We start from the raw sequence: 20,777 nt of genomic DNA on the forward strand, positions 1-20,777 counted from the left end.
GGCTCTTGCCTTTTTGTTATGCAGAAACTACAACTACTACTGTGCTTTTTTTTTTTTTAATTTTGTCTCTAATCCAGCACATTGACTGCGGACAGCTGGGGGGGTGGTGGGCAGCAGGGAGCCAGAGCTGACCCCTGTGGGCAGCAGGGGACCGGGCGGCAGCAAAAGGCCCCGACGAGGGTGGGATTCGAACCCACGCGCGCAGAGCGCAATGGATTAGCAGTCCATCGCCTTCACCACTCGGCCACCTCGTCCCGCCCCAAGACGCCCCCGCCCCGCCGCCTGCCCGCTCCGAGCCCGACGCCCCCCGCCCCCCGACACGGGCCCGCCCCGCTGCAGGCCCCTCACGGGGGGACCGCAGTCAGCGCCCTCTTAGCGCAGCCGGCAGCGCGTCAGTCTCATAATCTGAAGGTCCTGAGTTCGAGCCTCAGAGAGGGCAACGCATTTTAGGCTTTTTTTTTTTTTTTTTTTTTTTTTTTATTTTATTTTATTTCACATAATCACAATCACAGAACTGTTAGATCATCGGGTCCAACCCCCCTGCCAAAGCAGGTTCCTCAGAGCAGGCTGCCCAGGTAGGCGTCCAGACAGGCCTTGAATATCTCCAGAGAAGCAGACTCCACAACCTCCCTAGGCAGCCTGTCCCAGTGCTCTGTCACCCTCACCGTGAAGAAGTTCTTTCACATGTCCTGTGCTCTAACTTGCAGCCATTGCCCCTTGTCCTATCCCCACAAACCACTGAGAAGAGGTTGGCTACGTCCTTCCGTCCCCCACCCCTCAGATATTTATATACACCGAGGAGATCCCCTCTCAGTCTTCTCTTCTCCAGGCTGAACAGACCCAGGTCTCTCAGCCTTTCCTCATAGGGAAGATGCTCCAGGCCCTGGATCATCTTTGTGGCCCTCCGATGGACTCTTTCCGGGATATCCCTGTCTTTCTTGTACCGGGGAGCCCAGAACTGGACACAGTACTCCAGGTGAGGCCTGACCAGGTGCAGGGCCACCTGCTCCACCGTGGTCACCTCCATGGGCTGCAGGGGGACATCCTGCTTCACCATGGGCCTCACCACAGGCCGCGGGGGACTTCTGCTCCGGCACCTGGAGCACCTCTCCCCCTCCTTCTTCACTGACCAAGGCTGTTCCTCATTCCTCTCACTCTCCCAGCTGCTGTGTGGCGCAGCGTTTTTTTCCCTGTCTTAAATATGCTCTCACAGAGGTGCAAAACAACATCGCTTATTGGCTCGGCTCTGGTCAGAAGTGGGGCCCTTACCGAACATGGGGCAGCTTCTAGATCCTTCTCACAGAAACCACCCCTATGGCCCCCTGCTACCAAAACCTTGCCACGTAAACCCACTACATTCCACCCCTCGCCTCTGTTAAAAGCATAGTTAAGATTAATCACAATATCCTCTTACTTTACAATTATCACAGCCTTCTCAAACTTCATTTACTTCAAAAAGAAAAAGAATTCACCACATCAAAATAAACATAACACCATCACAGCACCGACAAGGTGGGCATTTTACACACACACCACCCCTCGTTCCTTCACCACGCTAACATCTCACAGTTACTGCTTTCTTAAATTCAAAGCCCTTTGAATTCTTAAATTCAAAGATGGACTCTTTCCAGCAGATCCCTGTCTTTCTTGTACCGGGGAGCCCAGAACTGGACACAGTACTCCAGGTGAGGCCTGACCAGGGCAGAGTAGAGGGGGAGGATCACCTCCCTTGGCCTGCTGGCCACGCTCCTTTTAATGCACACTAGGGTCCCATTGGCCCTCTTGGCCACCAGGGCACAGTGCTGGCTCATGGTCAGCCTGTCGTCCACCAGGACCCCCAGGTCCTTCTCCTCAGAGCTCCTCTCCAGCATTTTGTCCCCAGCCTGTAAAGATACGTGTGGTTGTTCCTTCCCAGGTGCAGGACTCCACACTTGCTCTTATTAAACCTCATTTGGTTTCTTCCTGCCCATCTCTCCAGCCTGTCCAGGTCTCACAGAATGGCAGCACAGCCTTCATGGTGTGTCGTTTTATTTATTTTTTTTCTTGCTGCGCCCTGAGACTGTTGCCTACACCACGGCGTGTTGCAAAAAGCCACCCACAGAAAAAAAAAAAATAATAAAATAAATAAATAATAAAATGCGTTGCCCTCTCTGAGGCTCGAACTCAGGACCTTCAGATTATGAGACTGACGCGCTGCCGGCTGCGCTAAGAGGGCGCTGGCTGCGGTCCCCCCGTGAGGGGCCTGCAGCGGGGCGGGCCCGTGTCGGGGGGCGGGGGGCGTCGGGCTCGGGGCGGGCAGGTGGCGGGGCGGGGGCGTCTTGGGGCGGGACGAGGTGGCCGAGTGGTGAAGGCGATGGACTGCTAATCCATTGCGCTCTGCGCGCGTGGGTTCGAATCCCACCCTCGTCGGGGCCTTTTGCTGCTGGCGGCTGTGCTGGTGGCACACGGGTCATCATACAGTGAAGCGGCTGGCACCTAAGCGCGCTTTGCGTGTTCTGAGGGGGCTGGGGGCTGTCTGGGGCTCGGTGGAGCCATCAGTGCCCTAAGCCTGCATGGGGGCTGAAGAGGGACGACATGACCCTAAATGATCTGCGCCGCTCCTGCTGCCAGTGATGGGTGCTGGAAACCTGTGGGGCCTCAAGTCCAGCAGGTGATGCCTTTGCCCTGATGCCCCCTCCTTCGTCCCCATGGAGCCCTTCCTTGCTCACACGCCGCAGGTGCCCCAACACCTACCCCACGCCCCAGAGATGAACCCCAGCTCCCAAGTCCTTCCTGCCCCCACCCAGACTTCTAGACATTGCCTGCTGTCTCCATGATGGTCTCTTGTCTCTCGTCCCTCCTTGAAATGAAACTTGGAGAAAAAACACGCACCCTGAATTTGCCAGGACACCTTGGTCACTGGGAGGGGGCAAATGGGGGTGGTGAGGCAGAGCAGCAGGGGCACCTGGGGGGGTGCCCATTGTTGGGGTACAGACCCCAGCGGTGCCCCCAGCCAGGGGCTGGGGAGGAAAAACATCCCCCAGGGCAGGCACCACTGGGAGTCGAACCCAGGATCTCCTGTTTACTAGACAGGCGCTTTAACCAGCTGAGCCATGGTGCCCACCTACCCCTGCCAAAAGGGGTGCTGTGTGTCCCCTGGGATCTTCCCAAGGGAAATCAGACCCCTGCCCAGCCCCTGTCCTGGTACTCCTGCTAATGGAGTCACCAGAAGGACTGGGAGCCAGGGCAGGGGGCTGGGACCATGGCACCAGGTTAAAAGCTGGAGTTAGGCCCCCAGGGCGCTCTGCACTGGCTGGACCATAGCAGCACAGTGGTTCCCAAAAGGAGCAGGGTACTCCGGGATTTGAGCCTGGAACATCCTTCACTCTAAAAAAGAGGGGTGAAAGTCCTCCCCATGCCCAGGACATGGTGTTGTTCTGTTCCTCAGGGACATCACTAGGGTCCTTCTGGAAACCAGCACTGGGGACGAGAGGCAGTATTGCCCCAGCACCCCAATGATCAGCACAGGGCAGGGACAGGCAGCTGCACACCCTGGCTCGTTGGTCTAGGGGTATGATTCTCGCTTAGGGTGCGAGAGGTCCCGGGTTCAACTCCCGGACGAGCCCCTCTTTTGGGCACTGCTGGCCTGCAAACAGACCCTGTGGGGATGGGGCAGGGACAGGGACCCACCGCCCCAACACCCATCCTTCACACCTCGCCGCCTCCCACCAGCACCAAGTTTTGCCCACGCAGGCTGAGCTCACCATGACAGGAGACAACGTGCCCCACTGCCTGCAGTGGCCGGGCAGGGGAGAGGAGAGGCAGTCATGGTCATCTCCCTGCAGCTGGTGGGGCCAGGAGCAGCCTAGGGACAGCCTTGAGATACCTTCTAACCCCAGCCATTCTGTCATTATGTGGCCATTATGTGGTCCTGGGCAGAGGAGACTGTCCTAAAGCAGAGACCCCCCCCCCACCCCCCACTATGTAAGGGATGTAGCTCAGCAGGAGAGCGCTTGCACCTGGGTTAAACCCCCAGCACCTGCTTGTCCTTTTCCCCTTGAAGCCCTTTGCCTCCACAGGATGCATTGCTGGAGGCTGTTTCCCTTACTTGCCCTGAGGTGAGGCTCCCTGCTGGGCCTGACTATTTTTGCCCAGCCGTCAGGAAATATCCCCCATCATTTATTTTTTTTTTCCAGCCCTGGGATGTGCTGATGGCATGGGGAAGCAGTTGTAGGCACTGGGGCTGCTGGGAGCATGGATGGCTCCATCCTGGCCTATGGGGATTCCTTCCTTGGAGCCAGACCCTTAGCAAGGGGGGAGGAGGCACCCATGGGACTAAGCAAGGAGCTGTGATGGCCGAGGGGTGAAGGCGTTGGACTTGAAATCCAATAGGGTTTCCCTGCGCAGGTTCGAATCCTGCTCACAGCGGTGGATTTTGCCTGCTGCTGGCAGGGGGCTAGGGACCATGGCCTGGGGGATTTCTGATTCAACTCCTGGATAAACTCTTCTTTTGGGCATCCACAACCTGGCTTGTCTGGGCAGGGTAGGGATGGGGCTCTGCTGCCTGGCACCATGGGGACAGGTGGCCTCTCCAGGTTTGGGGATAACCAGGCTGCTGGGACAGTCCCACTGGTGGGAACGATGTGCTGTGGGGGCAAATGAGACAAAAAGGAGCAATGGCAGTACGAGCTACTGCTCCTCGGTGGGGAAGAGGCTGGTGGGAGTGGTGAGGGATGGCACAGCTGGGTGAGACCAGCACCATGTCCCCACCAGGCAGGTCTGTCTAAGGCCATGATGCTCCGAGAATACAGTGCATAACTCCTTTGGGGAATGCAGAAGTGTGGTTTACCACCACAGCCACAGTGTGGAGATGCTTTACAAAGTCTGGAGATGCTACAGCTTGAATCCGGGGCCTTACATGCAAAGCAAGCACTCTCCCCCTGAACTTCATCCCCTGCCTGATGTACCTGGCCATGCTGCAAACCCCATGGTTCTGTTGTCCCTATGGCCCATGGAGATGTGGCTGTTACAGCCTGTGGTCGTGTCCAGGTGCCAGCATGACAGCCTGGGAAGAACAAGAGGGATGGCCTAGCTACAGACAATCACAGGATTCAAGGGAACTTCCCCAGTTCCTGCTGCACCATCATAGTCCTGTGAGTACCTGACATTGAATAACAGGACTTCTGCCAGTCCAAACTAGTCTGGCTCGTTGGTCTAGGGGTATGATTCTCGCTTCGGGTGCGAGAGGTCCCGGGTTCAACTCCCGGACGAGCCCTCTCTTTTGGATATCCACCAGCCGTGGCAGACCAGTGGAGCTGCAGCTCGTGGTGGGGAGCAGGGTCAGGAGACTCGCTTGTGACAGGAAGGCTGGCAACTTTGGTGTGGGCATAGCCAGGAGACAGAGGGTTAGCAGCAAAAATTGTCAGCAAAATAGGACCTCAGAGGGTCTTTCTGGGTGAAAGGCCCCTTGGGACAAGGCAGTGTGGGGCAGCAGTGTGAGAGTGTGTGAGATTTTCACAAAGGCCCACACACTGTGCAGGGGATGTGGCCCCAACGAGCCACAGTGTTCAGCTCCCCGTGCACCCTCCCTGGGCCACCCTGGCAGTGCTGGGGCAGCGCCGCCACTGGCCCCTGCTGGCCTCAGGCCCTGCCACCAGCACCCAGGTGCAGAGCGGGCCCAGGGCTGGCGCTGGCGCTGCCCCAGCCTCCCCAGCAGGAATGGGGGCCGGGGGGGCTCCAGGGGCTGCCTGGGGATGCCCCTCACAGACCACGGGGCACAGGCAGCCCCAGCCGGGGGCTGTGATGGCCGAGGGGTGAAGGCGTTGGACTCGAAATCCAATAGGGTTTCCCTGCGCAGGTTCGAATCCTGCTCACAGCGACAGCTTTTAGCCCTGCCCTGGGGCTGCAGGGGGCATGCTGAGCCCACACAGGGCTCTTGGCTGCCCAGGGCAGCCCCCTCCCTGTGCTGGGCCTGACAGGCTGTGCGCTGTATGGGGCCGAGGGGGGCCAGGGGTTTTGCTGGGGGCCAGCTGCACACCCAGGCTCCTTGGTCTAGGGGTTTGGTTCTCACTTAGGGTGCGAGACGTCCTGGGTACAACGGCTCCCAGATGGAGCTTTCATTTTGGGCACTGCTGGCCTGCAAATAGATCCTGGTGGGACATGGCACAGCACAGACGCAGTCCTGACGCCCCAGAGCCCCGACACCTCGGGCACAGCCCCCTGCTGCCTCCCTCCTCATCCTGCACCGCAGACCTGTGCTGCCCTGTGCCACAGGGACAAAAGGGACAGGGCACAGCCAGGGCTGCCCTGGGACAAGGACAGCAGGCTGTGGGCTGTGAGGCAGGAAAAGGCTGGAGATGCTGGGGCTTGAACCCAGGGCCTCTTACATGCGAAGCAAGCGCTCTCCCACTGAGCTACATCCCCTAGACAGTGCCCACCAGGGTCCTACCTGCTGCTCTGGCAGCAGCTGAGCCTGGCCAAAGGCGGCTGTGCTGCCCCACAAAGCCTCCGGCCCCAGCATGGGGTGCCGCTTGCAGGCTGCTGGGGGATGCCAGGGCCCCCCTGCTCCTGCAGCGCTGCCCTCCTGGACAAGGGCCCAGAGCCAGCCCCCCTGCGTCTGCCCCCTGCCCGCAGCAGCTGGGCTCGTCCCAAAAGGGGGGCTCGTCCGGGAGTTGAACCCGGGACCTCTCGTACCCGAAGCGAGAATCATACCCCTAGACCAACGAGCCGCACTCATGGGGCCCTCTGCACCCTCTGCCCTCGTGCCCCACAGCTCTCACGCCTGCTGGGGCAGCTCCAGCTCCACCATTTGCCCCACGTGCTTGGTGCCCCGTGACAGCCCCAGGCCCTGCAGCCCCCAACGGCTGCCCTGCCATGCAGTGCGTGGGGAGGAAAAGGCTGGAGATGCTGGGGCTTGAACCCAGGGCCTCTTGCATGCAAAGCAAGCGCTCTACCGCTGAGCTACATCCCCACACCCATGGGGGCCTTTCTGGGGGTTCTGCTTTTAACAAAACCTTCCTCCTGCCTCCTCCTCAGCCCACACCACTCCCCAACACATCAGCACACCTCCCCTGCTCTTCCACAACACACCTGCCTCACAAATCACACCTGCAGCACCACGCACTCACCCCTGCCTACTCAACATGCCCTCAACAGCCCTCCTCCCCCTGGACACGCACCCACCCCAAAACCAAACGCTCTCCCCTCACAGCAGACACTGCCCTGGCCATGCTCCCCAGTGCAATCCAAGGTTGTCCCCCGCACTCTCTGGGCCAGGGATCCAGAAAAGATGGGGCTCGTCCGGGAGTTGAACCCGGGACCTCTCGCACCCAAAGCGAGAATCATACCCCTAGACCAACGAGCCGGGGTGCAGCACCCCTTTGCACCCCCACTCTCGCTGCCCCACTCTTTCACCCCTCAGCCATCAGAGTACCAGGAGCCCCCACCTGGCAGTAGCCGTGGACTGTGCTGCAGCCACCTTCAGTGCACTGTGTATTAGAAAGAACATCTTTTTTTCTGTGTGGGTGATGGAGCACTGGGACAGATGCCTTCAGGTCTGGTGGAACCTCCCTCTTGGGAAATCCTCAAAAGGTGCTGGGACGTGGTTCTGGGCAACCTAATGCAGGTGTCCCTGCTGGGATCTCCCAGAAGTGCCGAGGAGGTGTGGGGCAGCGAGAGTGGGGGTGCAAAGGGGTGCTGCACCCCGGCTCGTTGGTCTAGGGGTATGATTCTCGCTTTGGGTGCGAGAGGTCCCGGGTTCAACTCCCGGACGAGCCCCATCTTTTCTGGACCCCTGGCCCAGAGAGCATGGGGGGACGAACTGGGATTGCACTGGGGAGCAGGGCCAGGGCAGTATCTGCTGTGAGGGGAGAGCGTTTGGTATTGGGGTGGGTGTATGTCCAGGGGGAGGAGGGCTGTTGAGGGCATGTTGAGTAGGCAGGGGTGAGTGTGTGGTGCTGCAGGTGTGATTTGTGAGGCAGGTGTGTTGTGGAAGAGCAGGGGAGGTGTGCTGATGTGTTGGGGAGTGGTATGAGCTGAGGAGGAGGCAGGAGGAAGGCTTTGTTAAAAGCAGAGCCCCCCAGAAAGGCCCCCATGAGTGTGGGGATGTAGCTCAGCGGTAGAGCGCTTGCTTTGCATGCAAGAGGCCCTGGGTTCAAGCCCCAGCATCTCCAGCCTTTTCCTCCCCACGCACTGCACGGCAGGGCAGCCGTTGGGGGCTGCAGGGCCTGGGGCTGTCACGGGGCACCAAGCACGTGGGGCAAATGGTGGAGCTGGAGCTGCCCCAGCAGGCGTGAGAGCTGTGGGGCATGAGGGCAGAGGGTGCAGAGGGCCCCATGAGCGCGGCTCGTTGGTCTAGGGGTATGATTCTCGCTTCGGGTGCGAGAGGTCCCGGGTTCAACTCCCGGACGAGCCCCCCTTTTGGGACAAGCCCAGCTGCTGCGGGCAGGGGGCAGACGCAGCTCTGGGCCCTTGTCCAGGAGGGCAGCGCTGCAGGAGCAGGGGGGCCCTGGCATCCCCCAGCAGCCTGCAAGCGGCACCCCATGCTGGGGCCGGAGGCTTTGTGGGGCAGCACAGCCGCCTTTGGCCAGGCTCAGCTGCTGCCAGGCAGTACCCAGCTGCTGCTGCCAGGGCCTGGGCCCCCTGGTGGGCACTGGTCAGGGGATGTAGCTCAGTGGGAGAGCGCTTGCTTCGCATGTAAGAGGCCCTGGGTTCAAGCCCCAGCATCTCCAGCCTTTTCCTGCCTCACAGCCCACAGCCTGCTGTCCTTGTCCCAGGGCAGCCCTGGCTGTGCCCTGTCCCTTTTGTCCCTGTGGCACAGGGCAGCACAGGTCTGCGGTGCAGGGTGGGGACAGAGGCAGCAGGGGGCTGAGCCCGAGGTGTTGGGGCTCTGGGGCATACCGTGTCCCTGGAGGATATGTTTGCAGGTCAGCGGTGCCCAAAAGAGGGGCTCGTCCGGGAGTTGAACCCGGGACCTCTCGCACCCTAAGCGAGAATCATACCCCTAGACCAACGAGCCAGGATGTGCAGCTTATTCCTAGCACAGTTCCTGTGCCCACTGTACATTGCATTGCTTCCCCATCCCAAGCTGTGCTTCTCATAGCAGGACAAGGCAGCATATGGAAGGTGCTGCTTCTCATTTGCACTTTTCTCTTCTTTTACCTTGAAGGAAGCCCCCTGTGGATGGTGGTAGCTAATGCCAATTTACCTGCAGTCTCCATTGCATCTAGAAGAGGTGTCCAGCATCTGTTTGGCCAGGAGCTGCCTTCTTTGTGGCATTCCTATCTGTCAGGACTATCCCCCATGACTGATGTTGGGCCATTCTTCACCCTGAGCATTTCAGCTTTCCTCCTGGTTTCCAGTACCACAGTGCTTGGCTGCCTTGGGCACATGGTTCTCCTGGGGCTGCCCTGAGGGCCATGGGCAAGGGGGACCAGCACTGTGGCCAGGTGGCACCATGGCTCAGCTGGTTAAAGCGCCTGTCTAGTAAACAGGAGATCCTGGGTTCAACTCCCAGTGGTGCCTGGCCTGGGGGCTGTTTTTCTTCACAGAACCACCAGATCCAGGGGCTATGGGAGCACTGAACACCCAATAGAGAAGGCAACGACAGAGTCCCTCGTTTCTCTGGTGGCCCTGCTCTTGGGAAGAACTACAGTTTCCTTCTAACCCACATCTCTGGGAAGCTCACATTTGTGAGGTGATCCAAACTATCTCCAAACCTGGAGTATTTGGGAAATAAAGAGGTACATATCCTGCTGGCTGGGCTGCCCTTTCCATCTTCCCCTTTCATTTACAAGCTTGACTGGTGCTGAATCATGCAGAAAAACCCTCTGGACATAGGTCAGGGGTGGGAGAGAGGGGAGAGGAGATGTAGACCTACAATAACAAACAAACAAACAAACAAAAGCCTAGACCACACACTTCTTAAGCAAAAATAAATAAAGCCCATCTCCTGCCCAGTCTACGTTTTGTCATCCTCTGAACACAGGGACCGAGGGGGAAATGGAGAGGGACAAATGAACCAAAAAACTCCCACTGCCCTGCTTGCCACCAGCCATGCAACAGGCAGGCACGTAGCCCACTCCTACGGCCCAGCTGTACAGGGGACACCCTGGTGGAGCATCTGTGGGTTTGCAACCTGTGCTCCAAAGTGAAAAAAAAATCCCCAAATGTGGGCTGGAGCAGGGGACGAGGTGGCCGAGTGGTGAAGGCGATGGACTGCTAATCCATTGTGCTCTGCATGCGTGGGTTCGAATCCCACCCTCGTCGGCTCTCTGGCTGCTGTGTGGGGGATCCTCTGTGGACAGGGAGGCTTTTGGCAGCAGGGACAAGACCCCAAAGCCCAGAAAGTCCCTCCTGGCCACCCCCTCTTTTGGCAGCCTTCCTCAGTGCAGCTGCAGGTAGCTGTGCCACCCGAATGCCATCACCTCCTGCCCCCAGCATCCCCCTGCCAGAGCCACACAGAACAGAGATCAGGCATCCCTTGGCTGCACTGGTGGCAAATCGACACCTGGCTGGCTTCCTCTCTCCAGTCTCTTTTCCTCTTTCATGATAAATATATGTCTGCATCTGGGCTGGTGTTCTCACTTGCTGAACCTGCTCCCGGTTGCCCAGGGAGCTGCATTGCCCTCTCACGTCAGGGCAACGTGCTGGGCCCCACGCTGCCATACAGGAGTGAGGAGCTGTCCCCTCCGCAGGCAGAGCCTTGGTTCCCAAGCCCACCCGCTGGGTGTCCCCTGTGCCCCTTCTCCTGGTGGTGGCGAAGCGCCTGGCCACGGGCAGCCTCCCTGGGGATGGAAAGGAGCTGGCGGCACTGGCTGGGGAGGGACGTGGGCACACCCTGGGTCTTTCCACATCTCACATGGAAACCCTGGGCATCCCCATGGTGCCCTGAGTAAAGCTGGGCCTTCATGAGCCATCGCCACCTCTCTGAGATGCTTTCCTGAGGAGGGCATGGCTGCTGCGTGGTGGCAGCTCCCTCCTGTGTCTGAAATTGTGCTCACTGGGGAGGCTAGGGAAGAGCAGGGGTGAGACACTGCAAGATCAAGAGGATGGGAAAAAGACAGAAATGGCTGCTAAGAGTTTTCTCCTTCTCTTCTCTTCTCTTCTCTTCTCTTCTCTTCTCTTCTCTTCTCTTCTCTTCTCTTCTCTTCTCTTCTCTTCTCTTCTCTTCTCTTCTCTTCTCTTCTCTTCTCTTCTCTTCTCTTCTCTTCTCTTCTCTTCTCTTCTCTTCTCTTCTCTTCTCTTCTCTTCTCTTCTCTTCTCTTCTCTTCTCTTCTCTTCTCTTCTCTTCTCTTCTCTTCTCTTCTCTTCTCTTCTCTTCTCTTCTCTTCTCTTCTCTTCTCTTCTCTTCTCTTCTCTTCTCTTCTCTCCTCCCTTTCTCTTCCCCTTTCCTTTTTTTTTTTTTCTTCAGAAATCCCAGAGGTCTTGCAGGAAGGGAAGCACTGCATTTCTCAAGGCATGCCTGCACTTTGCCGCAGCCAGGGAAACATGTTTTGCCAGCCTTGCAGGTGTCTTCCCTGACCTGACTTTTTTTTTCTGTTGACAAGGACATGGAAAAGCCACACCGGGACACCTTGGGGGCGAGGGAGGGACACTCATACTGCAGGCCCCATGCAGGTTTTTGGCCTTCCCCTGGGCCACTCTTCCTTCCAGGGCCTGCAGGGATGCCCTGGTGGCCAGCAGGGAGCTGCTTGCCCCAGCAGCCTGTCCACAGCCACAACGGGGATAGGTGCCCACCCTGTCTTTGCCCACTGCTGCTGGGCCCCGTGGCGCTTGTCCAGCTCTGCCAGGGCCAGCCAGGCTGCCCCAGGAGGAGTGTCCTGGGGACAAGGAGTGGACTCGTGCTACAGCCCCAGAGAAGCAGGCCTGTCCCTGCCCAGGTGACAGGGCCTGCTGGGGGGACGTGCCAGCCTCAGTGACATGGACCTGGCAATTAGACGATCTGTGAAACCAGACCTCCCCCCAGCCCCAGGGCCTGCTCTGCCTGCTGGCACCGGCGAGGCTGCACTCCCAGGGCTGCACGCAGGGACAGGGCTCCTGATGTCTGTGTCCCCACAGCCCTGGGCTTGTCCTGTGGTGGGGCTGTGGGGGCTGGTTGTCCCTGTCCACCAGCTCCGTAGGGAACTTGTGCAAAGTCCAGCAGCCTCCACAGGAGATGCTTAGGGGAATACAAGCGCCATTAGGATTTCCACCTTGGCTCTCAGGAGGTCCTGGGGCAGGGGATGCTTCCTCTGGCATCACAGACGTCTAGAGAGAGACGAGGTTGCTGGAAACCAAGATGCAGAGCAGTGAATCAGAGTTGCAAAGTGCCGCTGGGGCTTGGGGATGGAAAGGGAATCATGGTGAATACTGGTCCTGGTCCGTTTTTCTCCTCCTGTTCTTACCTGCAGGAAAAAATGGCTGAAATGCATGCATCCCAGGTCCATTGCAAAAGTTAAAAAAAAAATGGGCCTGACATGTTTGATCTGGTGATATTTTCTTGGTTTTGTGGTTTCCCCAGAGAAAGTCATGTCTCAGGCAGAAATTGCTCATTTCCTGAAGTGAATAGGGGTTAGTAAAACCAGTCCTGCCTTTCTCCCAGATACCTGCATTCTCAGGAAGAACTCTTTCCCCTATGGTTTTCATTTGTTTTAATCTCTCTCATTACACAAATCTGATTATTTTAGCTTCCCAACATGTGCCTTTTGTTTTCCCTGTTCCCATCTCCAGGCAAAGGACTTTTTTTTTTTTTTTAAGCCTCTGTTTGGAAGTCAGGGAGTCCTTCAGGAAGGTCATTCTCCCGAGGATCACAGGAGTGCACAGAGGCATGGAAGAAAGGGGTAGAAAATGGTTAGTCAAGAAGAAATCCTTCCTGGCAAAAGAAGGGTTTGAGTCTTAGCCTGTGGGTCCAAGGTGCACCTGTGGCATCATTTTGTCATTGCAAAAAGGCAAAAAAGAAAAGCTTAAAATAAAGCGTCATCCTTTTCTGCTCCCCAGATGGCCCTTTAGGAAGTTGTGACGAGCCTCCAGCCCCCTCCCTTACTCCAGCAGGCTGCAGGGCTGCTGCTGACTGAAGCATGTGTCCTCCTCCGAACATCAGAAAAGCTGATTTTCTGTTTTCCCTTCCAGAGTGAGGTTAAAATGAGCTGGGCTTGACTCCATCACCTCTGAAAAGCATTTTTTGCCCTGGCAGGCAAGGCAGGAAGGAGTCACTAGGGATAACTCAGTGCTATAAAGCCTGGCTCCATGCAAGGCCAAGTCATCCCAGGAACTACAGCGACCCTGAAAACCCCTACAAGGCATGTCTTTAACAGCCTTACTGAGAATCCCTGGCTCCACACATGCATTGTACATGTGCCCCAGTACTGCCATAGTTTATACCTTCATCTAGGCTCTGCTGGCACGAAATGAAAAACCTTCAAACTTTCCTTGCCCCTGGAGCCTGATGGCTCATTCCCCTGCTCGGTACCACGTCAGCGGCTCCCTCTCACCAACATGTTGCTGATTCACGTCTAAATGCAGGTTGGGACTTCTGCGACTCCTCAGCTCTGTAGCAGCTAGCAGGATTCCAGCAGAGCAATCCGGTGTCACACCTGTAATTAGAATGTCTTGATGATGTTGCTCCATCACAAGAAAGAAGAGCCGTGAACTTCTGGCTCACTGCTCTTAGCATATCCAAAGACCTGGCTGGGAAAGCTCTTGGCCTCCAAATTCAGCTCAGTGAGCAAAATTAGCTACTTATGGTGTGCGTCACCTTCAGGGATGGACTCTGGAGTCTTTTTTAACATCTTTCTGTGTCTTTGATTAGTTTGCTTTCATAATGTGCTGTATTTTCCAAGCAGAATTTGAACACCATGTGTGGGGATAACAACATGCAAAATCCTCTAAGCGAATCCAAAAGCATAAAAATTTGGCCATGCCACCCTAGCTCAGCTACCTGGGCTTGCCCTTAGTCATGTCCCTGTCTGTACTACCTGGGCAGCTGGGGAAGGAGGAGGGCTGCCTGGTGCCTTCTGCAGCACCACACAACACTTGGTGCATTTTTCTCCAAGCTGTGCAAGGTCCCTCACTGCCCTTCACACTTCCAGCATCCCTGATTTTCATAATGGGACCATGTGGGGCTGAGGCAGTGCAGATGCCTGGCTGCTTTTGCTGGGTTTATGCACAGATAAATGATTCTCATGCTCAGCCTAAACCCCCTTACTCACCGGCTCACCTCAGGTGCACTTGGGATCTGGCTTCCCCAGTGATTTGTGGTTGTGCTGAGGGGAAGGTGGGAAGGGAGGGGAGATGAGCCGGGGATGCGCCTGCCCTAAATTCTGCTGAAATGCTCTCCTGCCTTGTAGCATAAGACCTAAAATGTACTTTGGCCTTAGGAGGTAAGATAATTACTGCCTGTAGCTCGAATCATTTCAATCTTACTCAGTACTAAATGGAAACAAAACATAACAGATGAAAGAGGAAACTGTTTAATCAGCTGAGGGAGCTTTCCAGGAGAAAACTGCTGGTTGCCGGAGAGTTTCACACAGAAGGAATGCGCTGGCTCCCCGGAGGGACAGGGCACCCTATAAAACCCCACACGGAGCCTGGCCCTGCCACCCTCTTCCCAGCTGCTGCCGCCTCTGCCACCCAGGTAAGTCGAGACTGGCTCTGGCTCCTTCTGCCGAACTGTTGCTTTCACCGATGTCTTCTGCCTGCTCCTCCATAAGGGGTCGAGGCTTGTTGCCTGTCTTCTGCCTGCAGAGGCCCCCAGAAGGGTTTATTTCTGTCGCAAAATGAGGAGTCAGGGCTCCAGGTGCAAGGGGGTGTGGGATGCAGGGGGTACTGGGTACCTACCTCAAGAGTCTGTAACCATACAGCCAGGTGCAACCTGCATGGATTACTTAAAATAATAATAATAATAATAATTTATTTTATTTTAATTTATTTTTACCACAACCAGATGCATTTCAGTGAGGATTTTGCTTGGGAAAGCCTTTCTGTCAGCTCTCCAGCACCGCCTTCCAGGGCAGACCATCTAACCCACACTGAATTATCCCCATGTACCCTCTGGCTACTCCTCTTTTCTTCTGGCTGCCAGAGCCGTAGAATTAGGGCTCCACAGGGATGGCTATGGTCTCTGCCTCACGCTTACTCCCTGCTCTGCCTTCCAGGTGTCCGTCCTCACCCGGCGATGTCCTGCTACGACCTGTGCCTGCCCTCCTCCTGCGGCCCCAGGCCACTGGCCACCAGTTGCAACGAGCCCTGCTACCGGCGCTGCGGGGACTCCACCACCGTCATCCAGCCTCCCACCGTGGTAGTGACCCTGCCTGGGCCCATCCTCAGCTCCTACCCGCAGAACACGGTGGTGGGCTCCACGGCATCGGCAGCGGTTGGGAGCTACCTCCGGTGCTGCGGGGTGCCGGTGGCCTCCAGCGGTGCCCGGGGGCTGGGGAAGGCGGGACTGCTGTGCCTCGGTGGTGGGCTGTAGGGTGTCCTTGCCTGTCACCTCGTCCCACCGATGCCAGCAGGGCACAGGGAAGGAACAGCGAAGCACTGGAAGAAGGCTGGGGAAGAGGACTAAGGAGATGCCCGTGTGTTTCCAGGCTGTGGAGGGCATCCGCAGCTCCCGCAGCAGGAAGGGAGCTGCGAGCACGCGCCACTCAAGATCGTGCCTCTGTACGCCTTTCTCTTGCTATGCCTCACTGTATGTTTCCATGTAGGTGTCACAACCTGCGGTGCTACACGGCATTTGCTATTAGCTGGGGGAAAACGCTTTTAGCTGGCTGCAGACAGAAGGTGATTGCCACGGGCTGCAGGGGCAGCACCTTGTTGGTTTGCCCATTCCTTTAGTGAGCACTGGAAATGCGCTTCTCATAGTCTCAACTTGTTTATTCTATTTCTTTTTCTCATTAAAGACATGCTACATCACTGCCTGAGTCTTCTGGTGTTCCTTTTGCCTCTGGTCTGAAGTGGTGACGTGCTCTGGAGGCAACCTGTTGCTGTGTGGAGGTTCTTTTTTTTCGGGTCTGAAATGGGAATTTCTGCTGCTCAGCACCACACTGCTCATGGAGGCATGTGGCTTGCTGTGTCCGGCCCAAAGGCAGACTTCCCAGCATGAAGACTTTTTTATTGCTGCCCCAGAGCAAGTGTCTGCGTAGGGAGACATGCAACGGTCTCATTGCCTGTTACCTCAAGGAAGTGGCAACACGGAGATTGGATGTTTCAAAATGGCATTTTCCCTGTTTTTGCAGCACTGTATTTTTATTTATTTATTTTTGTTTTATGGAGGATGCATGGGGCCTTATATAAATGAGTATGCAATGACTTAAACCTAGACAGCACAGGTGCAAGCGAGCTGTGAGGTATGTCTGAATGTGGCTGGTGCATTTGCAGAATGTAGTAGCAGAAAATATTTTGTTCTGTGCTGCTACATGTACACATAGACATGCACTTGTACAGACGTTGACTGCAGCATTTGCCTCACAACCACAGGAGTTCTGGTGCTAGCTCCACATGACGGCTTAGGGAATGCCATACCAAACCTGGATGGGGCAGGAACTTTGCCCAGCAGCCCAAATCCATGTTAGCATCTCTCCATAAGAGGAAGAAGGGTGTCTGTGATGCAAACTGTGTGCAGATGGAGGCATCTCTAGAAAAATATGCCAGGCACTGAGTAAGCCTCTTTTTCATGTGTCATATAACATCAGGCAGAACATTTTTAGCTAATGAAAGGAGGAATAAGAGTGCGACTAAGTCCTCCATGGGCATTGTCTAAATCTTCTTTCATTCCTTGAACATTTTGTTAGTGTGAAAATTTGCATAGAGTTTATGAGTGTTTTAGCAATGAGGGATTATGCTGAGCTTGAAAGCATGTTGGTCCTCAAAACTCTTTTACCAAGCTCAACTGGTTTTCTGGCTCAGATCTTCACAGAAGTGCTCTTAATTTGGAAATAATTTGCATGGCACTTGTTCAGCAGTCAGAGCACCAGGAGAAGAGAGGTGTGGGTTCACATCTCTGCTCCAAGGACTGTTCTGATACTTTTATCCCAACTGCAGAAATTGTTCCATTGTGAGGGGGTGTAAAATTCTCCTGAGTGCTGCAGCAAAAAAAAGCATTGGATTTCTAGAAAAAGCCTCATTAGAAAGTTGTAGGCATCTGGGGCTTGTGCAACTTTCTTCCACCAGTCTGATGCATAGAACAGTCCAGAAGGGAGCAGGGGAAAATAATAACGACATTTTGCTACAGCTTTTTACAACGACTCTGTTGAGAGATTTCTTGAAACAGCAAAAATCCCATGGCTTGCTGTAGCTGAGCAAACCAAGCTACCAGGGCAACTATGAGAAGTTCCCATGACAGTGTTCCCACATCGCCCAATTGAGGAACTCAGAAAAATATTGTTACCAGTAGCTGGCTTCAAGGACAAGGTCTATGTGACTGCTAATCACAAGGGGGTTGTTTTCTTGCAGGTGGGGTTGTTTTCTTACAGTTGTTTGTCTGAGTGCTTTTGACCAATAATCTTGTGTGAAACACTGTCCACCCCTGTTAAGTTCTCTATAAAAGTTAAGCTATTCGGGCAATAAAATGGAGCATGATCTGACTCTACTGTGTGTCTGTCGTGCTTTCGGCCGTGCTTCCTGCAACACGACTCCTCTGGTGAGATCATACAGATTTTTATTTATTTATTTATTTATTTATTTATTTATTTATTTATTTATTTATTCTGAAGAGACAGTGACTCAAAGGAGACTGAAATCCACACAGGTCCTTAATTTGACTTGAAAATTGTGATGCCTTTAGTGCAGACAGAGCCAGGGAAGGGAGGACCTGAGGCACTGCAGGGATCCCCATCCCAAGGGACCTGCCACCCTGTCTCTCTGGGTGCTGGGACTCCTGACTTGAGCTGCCCTGAATTCACTCCGCCACGTATCACTGCACAGCCAGTGCTTGCCCCAGGCAGGACCCCACAGACCTGCTAATCAGGCCCTAAAATAAAGCTTCCCACAAAGACGGCACAGCCAAGGGCCCTGGTGAGAAACTGGGAGCTACATACCAAGACTGTGGTGAAAAATAAAGCTTAGCAGGTGGAAGGACGCACGGCGAGGGAAATAGCTGGGTCCTGGGGTTTGGTCCCAGCATCGCTCACTCATGGCTTTCAACAGTAGCAACAGCAGCAGTTCTCAGAGAAGCCTGGAGCAGAGCCCATATCCAAATCTGTCGAGTTTCATGACTTCTGCTCTCCCACCATTTTCCTTCACCTGCTCGCGTCCTTGGTAGAAACCTCCTCACTGCCATCACACAGGATCATCCTCCTGCAGCAGTCATTGCTTCCTGGAGACTCCCATTTCCCTTCTTTTTCTTTCTTCTCTCCCTTGCTTTGGCAAACACAAGTGCATCAGTAAAAATTACAGTGTATGAGGGAGCAGCCAAAGCACCCTGGCCTGGGACAGTGGTGGCGGCAACTCCCTTTTATGATGAGATCACGTCCATGGGAGTGCTGATCTCCTCTTTGGAGCTGGTTAGATCCACAAGGACACCCCAGCATACACCACTACACTTGGCAAATGGGCTCCCTCATTTTTTATTTCATTTTTTTTTCTACATTTCTCTGCTTGGGGAAGCTGACAGAAGCAGCCAGCAAGCATCTCCTACACAAGGAAAGCCTGCAGCTCTTTGCAAGTGCGGTGGTGGGATGAAGTTGTATCTTGGGCTGCAGCAAGTGGAGAAACGGAGAGAGTTGTCATGGAAAAGGGGAGACTGGTGCAAATGGTGAGTGAATGGGACTGTCAGGAGTGGCAGTCCCAGGTGGCCTGGGGCCAGTGATAGGGTGCAAAGTGGTCTCAACAGGCAGCTTCCCAATCTTCGCTGGGGCAAAGGACTTCTGAACAGAGTGCTTGGGGACACACGCCTGGAGTCAGCTGGGTAGAGACAGGGATCATAGAATCATAGAATCATAGAATATCCTGAGTTGGAAGGGACCCTTAAGGATCATCAAGTCCAACTCTTGACACCGCACAGGTCTACCCAAAAGTTCAGACCATGTGACTAAGCGCACAGTCCAATCTCTTCTTAAATTCAGTCAGGCTCGGTGCAGTGACCACTTCCCTGGGGAGCCTGTTCCAGTGTGCAACCACTCTCTCTGTGAAGAACTTCCTCCTGATGTCAAGCCTAAACTTCCCCTGCCTCAGCTTAACCCCGTTCCCGCGGGTCCTGTCGCTAGTGTTAATGGAGAAAAGGTCTCCTGCCTCTCGACACCCCCTTACGAGGAAGTTGTAGACTGCGATGAGGTCTCCCCTCAGCCTCCTCTTCTCCAGGCTGAACAGGCCCAGTGCCCTCAGCCATTCCTCGTACGTCCAGGGACCCTGGAGCTGGGAGCCTGCAGGTGAGGCAGCTGACAGTGGGATTTATTTGTCAATAAAACCTCCTTCCTCACCCACCAGGTCTCACCCTGTGCCTTGCCTTGTGATTTCCCACCGTGGCACAGTGGGAAGGACAGTTCAGGAAGGACAGAGAGAGGTCGCGTGGTAGGGATAAGAGGCAGGAGAGGGCACTGCTGAGATCACACCCTGCCCCGGCACCCACCGCTGCACCCACAGACCAACCGCGGGGCAGGGGCCCTGCCTGGCCTGGGGAGCCAGACTGGCGATGACTCCAGCCCTGGGGGACTCCTCGGTGAGGACTGCGGTTCTTCCTCAGGGCTGAAAATCCCATAGAGCAAGGTAATCACAGACCACCACACACCTGAGTCACAGGGGAAGAAGCACACAAATCAAAAGGCACGGGCATCCCGGTCTGGTCCTTCTGGTGCCACCCGTGGGAATGGAGCTCTCATGGCTCGCACCCTGGTGAGCCAGCAGCCCTGCTCCCCCTGCCAGCACCGTGCTGCATCCTGAGCCCAAACCAGCACCAGACACCGCACCCAGCTGCCCCACAGACCCTCCTCTGAGTTTATCCCCCCAGGAGTGGGGAAACCAGGATACAATGTGCCGTGCAGTGGAAGCACAGCCCAGCTCCAAAGTGTTTAGAGCATCCTGGAGTGAAATAGCCTGGGATGACAGTTTCAAGCTCACTATTTATTAAATTAAATATTTCAAGACTGTTGATTCATGTTTACTGAGAATCAGGTGTCTGTGCAGTTCCCAGAGAAGAGGACATTGATCTGCTTATTGAGGGTAAGGTTGCTCTTGCTTGCACTCCTCCTGTGGTGTTGATGGAGCCAGGCTGCCGTGGGGATGTTTTGCAGCCTGGTAATTATGGGTGAGAAGCACACCCTGCCTGCACCTGCCCACGGCCCTGTAATCTACAGGACAGCTGGGGCTGTTCCTTCCTCTTGACCTAACTTCAGCTCCCAGGGGTTAAAATGAGCCCCAGGAGTGGACTATCACGCCAGCACAGCCTACAGTGCCATATCGTTATTTTGCCCCAGAGGTACTGCCGAATTGGGCAGTGGGCAATGGACATGGTCCTGGGCAACCTCATGTGGGTGTCCCTGCCTGAGCAGGAGGCTTCGTCCAGGTGATGTGCAGAGGTCCCTTGCACTTTAGGGAACTTGGTGCTTCTGCAGGGGCAAAAGGCAGTGCGAGGCACCCCCATCAGTCCCAAGGAGGTGTGGGGCAGCGAGAGTAGGGGTGCAAAGGGGTGCTGCACCCCGGCTCGTTGGTCTAGGGGTATGATTCTCGCTTTGGGTGCGAGAGGTCCCGGGTTCAACTCCCGGACGAGCCCCATCTTTTCTGGATCCCTGGCCCAGAGAGTGCGGGGGACAACCTTGGGTTGCAGTGGGGAGCAGGGCCAGGGCAGTGTCTGCTGTGAGGGGAGAGCGTTTGGTTTTGGGGTGGGTGCG

General features: G+C 55.6%; 21 non-coding genes across 21 annotated transcripts; 13 read left to right on the forward strand and 8 right to left on the reverse strand.

Moving 5' to 3' along the window:
- Nucleotides 1-172: 172 nt before the first annotated feature.
- Nucleotides 173-254, reverse strand: TRNAS-GCU (transfer RNA serine (anticodon GCU)). The gene has a single exon. It is a non-coding gene; the product is annotated as a tRNA-Ser (tRNA).
- A 112-nt stretch (nt 255-366) lies between these two features.
- Nucleotides 367-439, forward strand: TRNAM-CAU (transfer RNA methionine (anticodon CAU)). Its single transcript has one exon. It is a non-coding gene; the product is annotated as a tRNA-Met (tRNA).
- Nucleotides 440-2,142: 1,703 nt separating this feature from the next.
- Nucleotides 2,143-2,215, reverse strand: TRNAM-CAU (transfer RNA methionine (anticodon CAU)). Its single transcript has one exon. It is a non-coding gene; the product is annotated as a tRNA-Met (tRNA).
- A 112-nt stretch (nt 2,216-2,327) lies between these two features.
- TRNAS-GCU (transfer RNA serine (anticodon GCU)) lies at nt 2,328-2,409 on the forward strand. The gene has a single exon. It is a non-coding gene; the product is annotated as a tRNA-Ser (tRNA).
- A 617-nt stretch (nt 2,410-3,026) lies between these two features.
- On the reverse strand, nt 3,027-3,100 carry TRNAT-AGU (transfer RNA threonine (anticodon AGU)). Its single transcript has one exon. It is a non-coding gene; the product is annotated as a tRNA-Thr (tRNA).
- A 433-nt stretch (nt 3,101-3,533) lies between these two features.
- Nucleotides 3,534-3,605, forward strand: TRNAP-AGG (transfer RNA proline (anticodon AGG)). The gene has a single exon. It is a non-coding gene; the product is annotated as a tRNA-Pro (tRNA).
- Nucleotides 3,606-4,325: 720 nt separating this feature from the next.
- On the forward strand, nt 4,326-4,407 carry TRNAS-CGA (transfer RNA serine (anticodon CGA)). Its single transcript has one exon. It is a non-coding gene; the product is annotated as a tRNA-Ser (tRNA).
- Nucleotides 4,408-5,182: 775 nt separating this feature from the next.
- Nucleotides 5,183-5,254, forward strand: TRNAP-CGG (transfer RNA proline (anticodon CGG)). Its single transcript has one exon. It is a non-coding gene; the product is annotated as a tRNA-Pro (tRNA).
- A 521-nt stretch (nt 5,255-5,775) lies between these two features.
- TRNAS-CGA (transfer RNA serine (anticodon CGA)) lies at nt 5,776-5,857 on the forward strand. Its single transcript has one exon. It is a non-coding gene; the product is annotated as a tRNA-Ser (tRNA).
- A 473-nt stretch (nt 5,858-6,330) lies between these two features.
- TRNAA-CGC (transfer RNA alanine (anticodon CGC)) lies at nt 6,331-6,402 on the reverse strand. The gene has a single exon. It is a non-coding gene; the product is annotated as a tRNA-Ala (tRNA).
- Nucleotides 6,403-6,635: 233 nt separating this feature from the next.
- TRNAP-CGG (transfer RNA proline (anticodon CGG)) lies at nt 6,636-6,707 on the reverse strand. Its single transcript has one exon. It is a non-coding gene; the product is annotated as a tRNA-Pro (tRNA).
- Nucleotides 6,708-6,877: 170 nt separating this feature from the next.
- On the reverse strand, nt 6,878-6,949 carry TRNAA-UGC (transfer RNA alanine (anticodon UGC)). The gene has a single exon. It is a non-coding gene; the product is annotated as a tRNA-Ala (tRNA).
- A 321-nt stretch (nt 6,950-7,270) lies between these two features.
- TRNAP-UGG (transfer RNA proline (anticodon UGG)) lies at nt 7,271-7,342 on the reverse strand. The gene has a single exon. It is a non-coding gene; the product is annotated as a tRNA-Pro (tRNA).
- Nucleotides 7,343-7,683: 341 nt separating this feature from the next.
- TRNAP-UGG (transfer RNA proline (anticodon UGG)) lies at nt 7,684-7,755 on the forward strand. Its single transcript has one exon. It is a non-coding gene; the product is annotated as a tRNA-Pro (tRNA).
- Nucleotides 7,756-8,078: 323 nt separating this feature from the next.
- TRNAA-UGC (transfer RNA alanine (anticodon UGC)) lies at nt 8,079-8,150 on the forward strand. Its single transcript has one exon. It is a non-coding gene; the product is annotated as a tRNA-Ala (tRNA).
- A 170-nt stretch (nt 8,151-8,320) lies between these two features.
- On the forward strand, nt 8,321-8,392 carry TRNAP-CGG (transfer RNA proline (anticodon CGG)). Its single transcript has one exon. It is a non-coding gene; the product is annotated as a tRNA-Pro (tRNA).
- A 244-nt stretch (nt 8,393-8,636) lies between these two features.
- On the forward strand, nt 8,637-8,708 carry TRNAA-CGC (transfer RNA alanine (anticodon CGC)). Its single transcript has one exon. It is a non-coding gene; the product is annotated as a tRNA-Ala (tRNA).
- Nucleotides 8,709-8,923: 215 nt separating this feature from the next.
- Nucleotides 8,924-8,995, reverse strand: TRNAP-AGG (transfer RNA proline (anticodon AGG)). Its single transcript has one exon. It is a non-coding gene; the product is annotated as a tRNA-Pro (tRNA).
- Nucleotides 8,996-9,427: 432 nt separating this feature from the next.
- Nucleotides 9,428-9,501, forward strand: TRNAT-AGU (transfer RNA threonine (anticodon AGU)). Its single transcript has one exon. It is a non-coding gene; the product is annotated as a tRNA-Thr (tRNA).
- A 662-nt stretch (nt 9,502-10,163) lies between these two features.
- On the forward strand, nt 10,164-10,245 carry TRNAS-GCU (transfer RNA serine (anticodon GCU)). Its single transcript has one exon. It is a non-coding gene; the product is annotated as a tRNA-Ser (tRNA).
- A 10,342-nt stretch (nt 10,246-20,587) lies between these two features.
- Nucleotides 20,588-20,659, forward strand: TRNAP-UGG (transfer RNA proline (anticodon UGG)). Its single transcript has one exon. It is a non-coding gene; the product is annotated as a tRNA-Pro (tRNA).
- Nucleotides 20,660-20,777: the final 118 nt, after the last annotated feature.

The sequence above is a fragment of the Anas platyrhynchos genome, chromosome 7, assembly GCF_047663525.1.
Source record: "Anas platyrhynchos isolate ZD024472 breed Pekin duck chromosome 7, IASCAAS_PekinDuck_T2T, whole genome shotgun sequence".
Lineage (NCBI taxonomy): Eukaryota > Metazoa > Chordata > Aves > Anseriformes > Anatidae > Anas > Anas platyrhynchos.